The following is a 13,020-nucleotide window of genomic DNA, read 5'->3' on the forward strand; positions in this document are numbered from 1 at the left end:
ATCCACTGCTGATGATGTCACATATTACATCATTCATGACATGGTCAGTGACATCACTGATGACATCACTGATGACATCTCAAATGACATCACTGATGACATCACTGATGACATCTCAAATGACATCAGTGATGACATCATGACACACCAATACCAGTTACTACATACGCACTCACTGATTCCTACGTCTACACACACATTCACTCATTCACCCATACAATCACTCATACATACAGTCACTCATTATTACACTATCATATGCACTCATACACCTATGCAGACACTCACACACTGCCACTCATCCATGGAGTTACTCACACACCTAGTCAGTCCTGTAAAGAATCAATCACACTTCCATTTCCTCATCTATACAGTTAAACACAGAACACCATACTTCAGTGACATCACTGATGACATCACTGATGACATCTCAAATGACATCACTGATGACATCTCAAATGACATCACTGATGACATCATGACACACCAATACCAGTTACTACATACGCACTCACTGATTCCTACTTCTACACACACATTCACTCATTCACCCATACAATCACTCATACATACAGTCACTCATTATTACAACACTATCATATGCACTCATACACCTAGTCAGTCCTGTGAAGAATCAATCACACTTCGATTTCCTCATCTATACAGTTAAACACAGAACACCATACTTTTCACACATATACTAACACATACTTACTCTCTTATACAATCACTGATACAAGTACACATTGATATGCACAGTCACACACCTCCCAGCCAGCCACACACACACTCAGTCTTCCATACATCCACTCATTCTTCAATATGTAAAACATATTTAAACTTTACAAAAACACACAGACACTAGATGATGTCATCAGTGATGTCATTTGAGATGTCATCAGTGATGTCATCAGTGATGTCATTTGAGATGTCATCAGTGATGTCATCAGTGATGTCACTGACCATGTCATGAATGATGTAATATGTGACATCATCAGCAGTGGATTGCGGGTGCGCGATATATAGTTAGTGCAACTAACTATATATGGAATTTCATTGGTTTTTGTCAATAAAATGTCCAGCTAACTATATATGGTCTCTAACCTATGGTTTTTTCAGTGAATTTTCAAGGTTTTGTAAATGCAAATTCCTAACTATATATGGTCTATAACCTATGGTTTTTTCAGTGATATATATATATATATATATTCACTGAAAAAACCATAGGTTAGAGACCATATATAGTTAGCTGCCGGTTAGCTGCCCGGTTCGCGTACCGGGAAGCGCCTCTACTGCGAAAAATCGCGGGGGACTTTAATATCCCCCTCATAAATCCTAGGGGGTCAGGAGGGGTTTACCTTGCCCCCTTTCCTTCATTTCCCCCTTCTTTTTTCACCACATCTTGTCTCTCGAACCTACCGAGAGACAAGATGGCGGCCGCTCCAGACTGTTTACAATGTTGACAGCTACGCTGCCGGTTAGCTGCCCGGTTAGCTGCCCGGTGAGCTGCCCGGTTCGCGTACCGGGACGCGCCTCTACGGCGTAAAATCGCAAAATTTTTTGCCCCGCGGGGCACTTTAATATCCCCCTCATCAATCCTAGGGGGTCAGGAGTGGTCTACCTTGCCCCCTTTCCTTCATTTCCCCCTTCGTTTTTCACCACATCTTGTCTCTCGATCGTACCGAGAGACAAGATGGCGGCCGCTCCGGTTTGTTTAGAATGTTGACAGACACCGGAGAGCCAATCAGATTCGCTTCGCGAAGTTCCGTTATGCGTCAGGTACGCGAACCGGGGCGCTAACCGGAGCGCTGTCACAGATATATATATTTTTTTAAACGTTAATTTCTCAAAATCCACTGGAGCACATATATTGAGACATAGCAAAGGCACGTCGGGCAAACCATATCTACAATTTTGCCAAGTTTCATGTAAATCTATTCAGCCGTTCGAGCTAAAAGTGAGTCCAACCGCCCTATGGAAAAATGAATGGGAAAAATGCGTTTTGGGACCCCCCTTTGTTCTCGGCCCCCCCTTGACGAAACCCCACCAAATTTTCAGGGGCTGCTCAGAAAAAAAATGTGCCATTTTCCTGAAAATTTCAGCCAATTCCGTCCACAAACGCCAAAGTTATTAGACATAGAATTTTCAGAAATCCCATAGAGAAAAAATCCTAACTATATATACCCACTGGCTATCGCCAGTAGGTAATATACATATATAAACATATGTAATCTGCATATCTATATAAATATAAATGCATGCATACATATACATATATGCATACATATGCATGTTATTTACATGAAAGTTTTAAAAACACTAATAAAAGCAAAGCTAAAAAGCCACCTCATTACAAACAGAATGGCTTTAACTTAAACGAGGGCGAGATCTATTGCATTTTCAATGCTTGTTTACTTTGGTTCTATCAAGAAGGCATTCAGATGTGTCACACATTTGCCATAAATTCTGAATGTTAGCACTCTAGTTGCTCATTAGATCACTGTAGTAAAGCTAGTGCTCACCAGGGAAGTCTGCTGCTAATCATGGTTTGCAGCCATTTTCCCGCATTTTTTATCCCGCAGACTTTCAGTCCGCATACCATTATCCCGCAAGGTCATTGAGCTCGCATACCATTATCCCGCATTTTTTCAAAACGCATGTGCATTTATCGCGCATGCCTTTACAAAGAATTACGTTTTAAAGGCATGTATGGTAAATGCATTTGCGTTGTGAAAACCACGATGACGAGAGAGGTAAGTGGGTTTGTGTTAATTTTTTCGTGGGTTAGTGATTGTGTAGTGTAGTGTAGTGTTGTGTAGTGTAGTGTTGTGTTAGTGTAGTGTAGAGTTGTGGTGGTTGTTTAGTGTAGGGTCATGCTGGGGGTAGTGTTTTAGAGTTTAGGGTTGTGTTGTAGTGTTTGCGTAGTGTAGGGTCATGCTGGGGGTAGTGTTTTAGGGTTCAGGGTAGTGTTGTAGTGTTTGCGTAGTGTAGGGTCATGCTGGGGGTAGTGTTTTAGGGTTTAGGGTTGTGTTGTAGTGTTTGCGTAGTGTAGGGTCATGCTGGGGCTAGTGTTTTAGGGTTTAGGGTAGTGTTGTAGTGTTTGCGTAGTGTAGGGTCATGCTGGGCGTAGTGTTTTAGGGTTTAGGATAGTGTTGTAGTGTTTGCGTAGTGTAGGGTCATGCTGGGGGTAGTGTTTTAGGGTTGTGGGTAGTGTTGTAGTGTTTGCGTAGTGTAGGGTCATGCTGGGGTGTAGTATTTTAGGGTTTAGGGTAGTGTTGTAGTGTTTGCGTAGTGTAGGGTCATGCTGGGGTGTAGTGTTTTAGGGTTTCATGCTGGGGTGTAGTGTTTTAGGGTTTTGGGTAGTGTTGTAGTGTTTGCGTAGTGTAGGGTCATGCTGGGGGTAGTGTTTTAGGGTTTTGGGTAGTGTTGTAGTGTTTGCGTAGTGTAGGGTCATGCTGGGGGGTAGTGTTTTAGGGTTTTGGGTAGTGTTGTAGTGTTTGCGTAGTGTAGGGTCATGCTGGGGGTAGTGTTTTAGGGTTTTGGGTAGTGTTGTAGTGTTTGCGTAGTGTAGGGTCATGCTGAGGGTAGTGTTTTAGGGTTTAGGGTAGTGTTGTAGTGTTTGCGTAGTGTAGGGTCATGCTGGGGGTAGTGTTTTAGGGTTTAGGGTAGTGTTGTAGTGTTTGCGTAGTGTAGGGTCATGCTGGGGGTAGTGTTTTAGGGTTTAGGGTAGTGTTGTAGTGTTTGCGTAGTGTAGGGTCATGCTGGGGGTAGTGTTTTAGGGTTTAGGGTAGTGTTGTAGTGTTTGCGTAGTGTAGGGTCATGCTGGGGTGTAGTGTTTTAGGGTTTAGGGTAGTGTTGTAGTGTTTGCGTAGTGTAGGGTCATGCTGGGGTGTAGTGTTTTAGGGTTTTGGGTAGTGTTGTAGTGTTTGCGTAGTGTAGGGTCATGCTGGGGGTAGTGTTTTAGGATTTTGGGTAGTGTTGTAGTGTTTGCGTAGTGTAGGGTCATGCTGGGGGTAGTGTTTTAGGGTTTTGGGTAGTGTTGTAGTGTTTGCGTAGTGTAGGGTCATGCTGGGGGGTAGTGTTTTAGGGTTTTGGGTAGTGTTGTAGTGTTTGCGTAGTGTAGGGTCATGCTGAGGGTAGTGTTTTAGGGTTTAGGGTAGTGTTGTAGTGTTTGCGTAGTGTAGGGTCATGCTGGGGGTAGTGTTTTAGGGTTTAGGGTAGTGTTGTAGTGTTTGCGTAGTGTAGGGTCATGCTGGGGGTAGTGTTTTAGGGTTTAGGGTAGTGTTGTAGTGTTTGCGTAGTGTAGGGTCATGCTGGGGTAGTGTTTTAGGGTTTAGGGTAGTGTTGTAGTGTTTGCGTAGTGTAGGGTCATGCTGGGGTGTAGTGTTTTAGGGTTTTGGGTAGTGTTGTAGTGTTTGCGTAGTGTAGGGTCATGCTGGGGGTAGTGTTTTAGGGTTTAGGGTAGTGTTGTAGTGTTTGCGTAGTGTAGGGTCATGCTGGGGTGTAGTGTTGTAGGGTTTTGGGTAGTGTTGTAGTGTTTGCGTAGTGTAGGGTCATGCTGGGGGTAGTGTTTTAGGATTTAGGTTAGTGTTGTAGTGTTTGCGTAGTGTAGGGTCATGCTGGGGGTAGTGTTTTAGGGTTTAGGGTTGTGTTGTAGTGTTTGCGTAGTGTAGGGTCATGCTGGGGGTAGTGTTTTAGGGTTTAGGGTTGTGTTGTAGTGTTTGCGTAGTGTAGGGTCATGCTGGGGGTAGTGTTTTAGGGTTTAGGGTAGTGTTGTAGTGTTTGCGTAGTGTAGGGTCATGCTGGGGTGTAGTGTTTTAGGGTTTTGGGTAGTGTTGTAGTGTTTGCGTAGTGTAGGGTCATGCTGGGGGTAGTGTTTTAGGGTTTAGGGTAGTGTTGTAGTGTTTGTGTAGTGTAGGGTCATGCTGGGGGTAGTGTTTTAGGGTTTAGGGTAGTGTTGTAGTGTTTGTGTAGTGTAGGGTCATGCTGGGGGTAGTGTTTTAGGGTTTAGGGTAGTGTTGTAGTGTTTGTGTAGTGTAGGGTCATGCTGGGGGTAGTGTTTTAGGGTTTAGGGTTGTGTTGTACTGTTTGTGTAGTGTAGGGTCATGCTGGGGGTAGTGTTTTAGGGTTTAGGGTAGTTTAGTTGTTTAGTGTATGCTAAAGGCATATTCGTTCTAAAAGTTTTCGTTATTTTAATTTGCGGCCTAATAGTACATGCGGGATTTTTTTTGCGGACTGATGGTATGCAGGATTTCGTCATATATTCGCTAATCATACTTTCTATGGCAAAATGAACCCCCTCATTTTGTTCCTTTTTAAATTAAATGTTTTAAGAGTTACCACTTTATTCCAATCAAGATGGCTTCAGGTGTGCCATACCTTTGTAACAAGTAGGACTGTTAGCACTCTAGTTGTTCTTTAGAACACTCTGGGACAATCTGTCATTGGGCTATAGTTGGGCTACATCTGGCTGATATTTGGGCTACATTTGGTTTTTTGTCTCTGGTGGCCATCTTTGGGCTACATTGGGCTACATTGGGCTACATTGGGCTACATTTGGGCTCCAACATATATATAGCCCAATGTAGCCCAATTTATATTTTTCAAAGTAAATTTTCGTAAAAACCACTGGAGCCTATATCTTGAGACATAGCAAAGGCACATCGGGCTACCAGTCCCTACAATGTTGCCAAGTTTGGTGTAAATCCATTCAGCCGTTCAGGCTAAAAGTGAGGCCAACCGCCCTATGGAAAATTGCATGGGAAAAACACGTTTTGGGACCCCCCTTTTTTCTCGGCCCCCCCTTGACGAAAACCCCCCAAATTTTCAGGGGCTGCTCAGAAACAAAATGTTCCATTTTCCTGAAAATTTCAGCCAATTCTGTCCTCATAAGCCAAAGTTATTCGACATAGAATTTTCAAAAATCCCATAGGAAAAAAATCCTAACTATATATACCTACTGGCTATCGCCAGTAGGTAATATATATATATATATATATATATATATATATATATATATATATATATATATATATATATATATATATATATACATACATACATCCTTTCCCGGCTGTTCCTCGTCTCATATCCCGGCGAGCCTGTGTGGGTGCCGGACACCCTTAATTTACATGAACAAAGCTTCTCCCAATCCGAAGAACAGCTCAGGCTACTTTCTGGATGCTTCAAAGTGTTTTTATTAGAGGCACGAAATCAGCAGCTCCCTACCGACGCATTTCGCCACTAAGCTTGGTCACAGTGACCAAGCCTTAGTGGCGAAACGCGTCGGTAGGGAGCTGCTGATTTCGTGCCTCTAATAAAAACACTTTGAAGCATCCAGAAAGTAGCCTGAGCTGTTCTTCGGATTGGGAGAAACTTTGTTCAATAAATATATATATATATATATATATATATATATTTTTTTTTTTATTTATTTTAGGTCTCGTCTATTTCATTCCGAAGGAATGATAGGCAAGATTTATAGTAAGTGCTCCGAAAAGTCTATTTACTGCGGATCCCGTGCAGTTCATGTGAGACAGGCGCATGCACAGGAATTCGCTCGACCTACCACTCCCACAAAGCAAGACAAGAACATCAAAGCAACCGCGGCCACTCTTTCCATTTGCCACCAGCCACTTCACGTGCTCCGCAGGTCATAAACAGGACCATCTGTTCTGAACTCTGGCATGGTTGCTCTCACTTGCGTCCCTCTTCCCCACTGACTCGCCCCAACTTCTGCATTTCATACCCTACTCACTTCTGTCCCTCATGCTGAATTCTCCTTTCTATCCAGCTCTGCTAACTTGCTGCTATGCTCCATTTTCTCTAACCACGCTTCTGTCGGTTCAGCCTCACCCTGTCTCTTAGTCCTAGCCTCTCTGCGCCCCCATCCCGGCATCCGCTCACTCCCTTTCTTTCACTCTTTGCCTCCCTTCTCTCTCCAACACGCCCCCTCTTCATGTCATATCTTCTGGCTTCGCGTTCTCTCTCACACCATGTCTTCTCTCTCTCGCTCTCTCACACACTCTCTTCTGTCTCTCGCTCAGTCTCACACTGCTGCACGCCTCACACTGCTGCACGCCTCACACTGCCGCCCGCCTCACACTGCCGCCCGCCTCACACTGCCGCCCGCCTCACACTGCCGCCCGCCTCACACTGCCGCCCGCCTCACACTGCCGCCCGCCTCACACTGCCGCCCGCCTCACACTGCCGCCCGCCTCACACTGCCGCCCGCCTCACACTGCCGCCCGCCTCACACTGCCGCCTGCCTCACACTGCCGCCCGCCTCATACTGCTGCACACTGCCGCCCGCCTCACACTGCCGCCCGCCTCACACTGCCGCCCGCCTCACACTGCCGCCCCCCTCCCACTGCCGCCCCCCTCCCACTGCCGCCCGCCTCACACTGCCGCACGCCTCACACTGCCGCACGCCTCACACTGCCGCACGCCTCACACTGCCGCACGCCTCACACTGCCGCACGCCTCACACTGCCGCACGCCTCACACTGCCGCACGCCTCACACTGCCGCACGCCTCACACTGCCGCACGCCTCACACTGCCGCACGCCTCACACTGCCGCACGCCTCACACTGCCGCACGCCTCACACTGCCGCACGCCTCACACTGCCGCACGCCTCACACGGCTGCACGCCTCACACTGCCGCACGCCTCACACTGCTGCACGCCTCACTTCTGCATGCTGCGCACTGCTGCACGCCTCACACTGCCGCCCGCCTCACACTGCCGCCCGCCTCACACTGCCACCCCATCACTCGGGGGCACCACCACATCACTCGGGGGCACCACCACATTACTCGGGGGCACCACAACTGCACTGTCCTTGCTTGCTACCAACAAGCATTGCCATAGCCAATACGACTCGCATTAGGAAAGTGTAAGCTATTGGCTTTGTGAATAACAATGCTATTAATTTATATATTTTCAAAGCCAACACATATTAAACAAAAATTGTCATTTATAATACCAATAGCTCACACTTTCCTAATGCGAGTCCTATTGCATTGCAAATGCTTGTTTTTAGGTAATTGATCCTCAAGAGTATCTTGCGTAACTCTTGATATACTTCTGAAAAAGCTGGCTTGTACACTGGGTTATGTGTGTATTTCCTAAATTCTATCACACATTGTTACTTGATAGATTGACTACCAACATGATATGTGAATTTATAAAATTTCCTTTTTATTTCTCTTTTTGTCTCTTTCACACATAATATAAAAAAGTATTTTTCTTTTTGTTTTTACAGTTTGTACCAAAATTTTTTTTTAAACTAAGAAGATTTTTCATATATACATAAATATACCTATAATCACAAGAATTTCTAATACATGATCTGATACATGTGACAATAATTGATTTTTATCACTCAATACAAAACCGAGTCCAACGCGTTTCGGCGAGTGGCCTTCATCAGGAGTTCTGTATTTTCAATTGATGATTAGGTACTTGAGCGTAGTATACGCAGGCAGTATGAGAAGATCAAAAGTCTGGAATAGAGTTAAAATCTGTTAGACAGTTTAATCTGACACGAGTTTTCAAGAGACTCAAGTCCACATCCCGTTCAATATAATTTGATAACCGATGTATCCGTGACACGGGGAGCTGTCAACTGGTGATAATGGTTGTATATGCAGTAGACGTATTCAAGGGCTAAGACGGACAGCTAATTATGATTCATTGGCACAATAGTGAGTGCTTCAAAAGTCAGCATCTTATTGGTGTCCCTTTTCAAAGAGTTAAGGGGGTTTCTGTAGTTATTTCCTTTACTGGGATGGCACTAATCGATAGTAGCGATGGAGTCCTCTTTCGAACTCAGACGCTGCGTGCTCCCGTCATGCCCGTGTCACTGTCGTTTAGGTAGGGGCCTCTTTCTCTTCCAAAATAGTAACTCTTGATATATACAATCTGTTTATTGATTCACTGAATGACACAGTCCAACATGTGAAAGCAGGTGTAGGAAGAGACGTTTTACAGATATGGCAAACTAGCACTGGCAAAGCTAAAAGGTTTTGCTTTGGCCAGGCTGCAATTTGTTTTACAAACCTTTGCAATAGACTTTATAAACTTAAAAGTAATAAAAAGTAAAATTATGCTTTCTAATGGAGGTTAGAAAAAAAGAGGGAAAAATGACCCATCGCAAAAGTAAAATAAATAAGAAATGATTAAATAAAAGCAGATATTGTCCCACTGTGCTGTGAAGTTGACCACTTATATGCGGATCCGAGAAAGTGCCCAAGTTAAGTGCCATCACCACCAGTGAGCATGGCCAATGACTGAAGTGGCTGACCCATTGCCCTATGCTGTAAGTTGTGGTGGTCGAAAGCAAAATGTGGATGATAATGAAACGGACCTATGAACGTAAATAAATCTGTGAAAGCCCCAGGGAATGTATGTGCATGTGTTTGTGTATAAGGAAAGGTATGTGCTTTATGTCTCTCTGAAAAAACACATAGTATATAAAGTACAGTTGTGTTACAAGTTAATACTTAACAACTACGTAAATTCACTAGTTATTGCTAGCTGTACAATACATAATTTTCAAAACAGCCATGCAGAGCCCCCCCGGGGGCTTCTTTTTTAAATGTATGGGGGGGCATAAAGGCCCCTCCAAGACCCGTGGGGCCATAAAGGCCTCTCCAAGACCCAGGGTACTGCCACCCCGGGGCTTTCTGAAATTATTATGCGAGGGGCACATGTCCCTCTGCTGCCCCGGGGACCGCCAGCCCCGGGACTTCTTTTTAAATAAGTAAATACCTGTGTGGGGGGGCTAGAACTCCCCCACACGCCCCGGGGACCGCCACCTCCCCGGCGCTCTAATATGTACATTTTATGTAATATTGGAGGTCCATTAAGGACCCCCAGCACCGTAGACCACCACCTTGAAGAGAGGGGGGCCATGTGCCCCCCCTCCTGGAGCCTGTAATGGCCATGGGGACTGCCACCCCCCAGGGCCGGCTCCTGCAGTGTCCTGTGGTGCCCACCCCCGGGACACTGCAGTTTGCTACTGCAGGGCAGGAGACGTAACGGCTGCCGCCCTGTCATAGCAAACTCTGCTTTGGTTTTTAAAAGAGAGAGCAGGAAACCTGCTCTCTGTTCCAAAAACCAAAGCAGGTTGCTTTTCCACACGAGGAGCTGCATCTTAGCAGCTCCCCATGTGGAAAAGCAATGCCGGCTCCCGCGCGGGCATTGGGGACCCCTCCAGGTCCCCAACGGAGAGGGCCAGCCCATGGGGATGGGGTCCCTGGGGCTAGAAGTGGCCCGGGAGGGGGGCCACGCGCACCCTCCTAAAAAAAAAAAAAAAAAAAAAAAAAAAAAATTAAGGCCGGCCCTAATTCCCCTTGAACCTGGATTGACGTTGCCTGTCTCCTAAGGAGTGCACGCGTGCTGCGTTGTGAAGCGATTTTACATATATATATATATATATATATATATAACACCAAAAAGCGGCGTGCTTCTGCCTCTTACACGGCGGGCGCTCGACAGGATCGCCGATCCTTAAGATAAGTCAGAAAACTGGTATAGTCCTATTTGTAGAAACCAGAGTCGAGGCCCAAATTATATTCTCAGTGCTCAAGGTTTATTTGGCAGAAAGATTAAACAGCCCCAACGCGTTTCGAGGTGACCAAGAGGTAGGCTTACCTCGAAACGCGTTGGGGCTGTTTAATCTTTCTGCCAAATAAACCTTGAGCACTGAGAATATAATTTGGGCCTCGACTCTGGTTTCTACAAATAGGACTATACCAGTTTTCTGACTTGTATATATATATATATATACACACACACATATACATTTGAACTTATGATGTTTGAATAAATGACACTTACCTGCACCCTTGCTGACTGAGTCTGTATCCTGTTGTTGCGCCACATTTGATGGTTGCGCTGTGGAACTTGTATGTGTGTGTCTATGTGTATATGTATTTATGTGTATATGTATGTATGTATGTATATATATATATATATATATATATATATATATATATATATATATATATGCGTGACACTGTCGATTTCCTGGTAAAGATTAAAGACTTGGAATGGCAAGAGGACATGTTGCTCATCACATTGGATGTAGAATCCCTATATACAAGTATTGGACACTCAGAGGGATTAAGGGCTACGAAACATTTTTTGGATACCCGTTCTTCCGACTTTTATGAACATAACAAAGTCATTTTAGAACTCATGCATTGGTGTCTGAACAATAACTATTTTGCCTTTGGGAAGGACATATGGAGACAATTACGTGGCGTGGCCATGGGTTCCTGTTTCTCCCCCAGCTACGCGTGCTTGCACGTGGGCTGGTGGGAGGAACAGGTCCTAGGCATCACGCATGCAACATGGGTGAGAGAAAAAATCGTCAAATACCTAAGATATATTGATGATATTTTTAATCTGTGGCAGGGAAGTGAGGAGGAAGCGCAGCTGTTTATAAATGAAATTAATGTTAACTCGCGTAATCTTCATTTTACCTCTCATATCAGTGCCCGCCAGATAGAATTCCTAGATGTACAGGTTTATGTGGAAGATAACCAACTTACTTCCACATTACATCGTAAACCTACTTCTGGAAACACCCTTTTACACGCTTCTAGTCTCCATCCCAAGCACACCATTTACAATATCCCTCTAGGTGAAATTGTAAGAGTTAAACATATTTGTAGCTCTACATCTGATTTCAACAAATGTATAAATGATCTCAGAATTAGGTTCCTAGAACGTGGTTACTCCAATCAGATTTTTAACCAAGCTTTGGCTAAAGCAAGGTTAAGAAGCAGAGAGAGTTTATTAGTGACACCTGACCCTGACAATGTTGAGTTGTCTACCGTTTCCGATATGACCATCAATACTTGTCCCAGGTTTATCACGGCTTACAGCAGTGATGAACATGCAATCAAAAGAATTATTCAAAAAAATTGGCCCATTATTCTTACTGATAATATTTTGAGTCCTACTTTACCTGCCAAACCTGTGATAACTTATCGTAGGGCCAGGAATATGGGCATTTCTCTTGATGTTAGCAGTCCTGAGCTAAAACAAAAGGATATTTGGTTAAAGGCCAAACCTGGATTTCGGAAATGTACTCACTGCAGGGCCTGTAAATTTGGGGAAAATAAAACACACTATCGTACACCTTTTTGTCCCAGTGAGATTCCAATTAAAGGCTGCTATGACTGTAAAACGAATTTTCCAGTCTATGTTCTGACGTGCACCTGTGGACTACATTACATCGGTAGTACTAAAGCCCAGGTGCACGTCAGAATCTTGCAACATCTAAGGGCTATATTGCATACTGATCCCTCCTATCCTGTAGCACGCCATTTTGCGGCCAAACATAATAAAGATCTTAACTGTTTGAAATACTTTGTGATAGGAACAGTATTGCCCTTACGCAGAGGAGGCAATAGAGAGTTGTTATTGCGACAATCGAAACACGTTTCATATTAGAGTTCGATAGTAAATGGCCGAATGGCCTTAATAACACTGAAGATTTTTACAACTTCTTGTAAAACACTAGGAACTCTGTTATTGTACATAATATGAATCAACTTGCCCCTCTTCTGGTATCAGCCTTACGGTATTATCTGTGGTCAATCTCTATCAGGCATATTGCTCAACTGTTAATGAGTAGTCAGGTTCCCTGTTGCTCATTATAACATGCTATAATGGTCAGTTATACTCTCTCTCATGGACTTCATGAATTGATAGATAGTCAGGTTCCCTGTTATCTATCAGGGTTTATCAAGTACTTATGACTAAATGCACTTTATTATGTATATTAATATGAATTGATTGCATATTTATGTGTCATTTTTTCTATATTGCGCCGTCTATTCACCATTTTAAGATCAATGGTTTTTTCATCCTTCCCTCTATTTATATCACATTTTATCACTATTTAACTTTCATACACACTGTCTGTTATGTTCTTTTAGGATAATAACATTATGAAATCAATGTTTTTAGAAATGCATTTTTAGAACAAAAAATAGTCCCTGATT

General features: G+C 44.0%; 1 protein-coding gene across 2 annotated transcripts in view; it reads left to right on the forward strand.

The window, feature by feature from the left end:
• Positions 1–13,020, forward strand: part of LOC147663023 (transmembrane channel-like protein 7) — a 496,357-nt gene that overhangs the window by 19,635 nt on the left and 463,702 nt on the right. The gene's annotated exons all lie outside the window — the stretch shown is intronic.

This window comes from Lissotriton vulgaris, unplaced genomic scaffold (genome assembly GCF_964263255.1).
Source record: "Lissotriton vulgaris unplaced genomic scaffold, aLisVul1.2 SCAFFOLD_1488, whole genome shotgun sequence".
Taxonomy (NCBI): Eukaryota; Metazoa; Chordata; class Amphibia; order Caudata; family Salamandridae; genus Lissotriton; species Lissotriton vulgaris.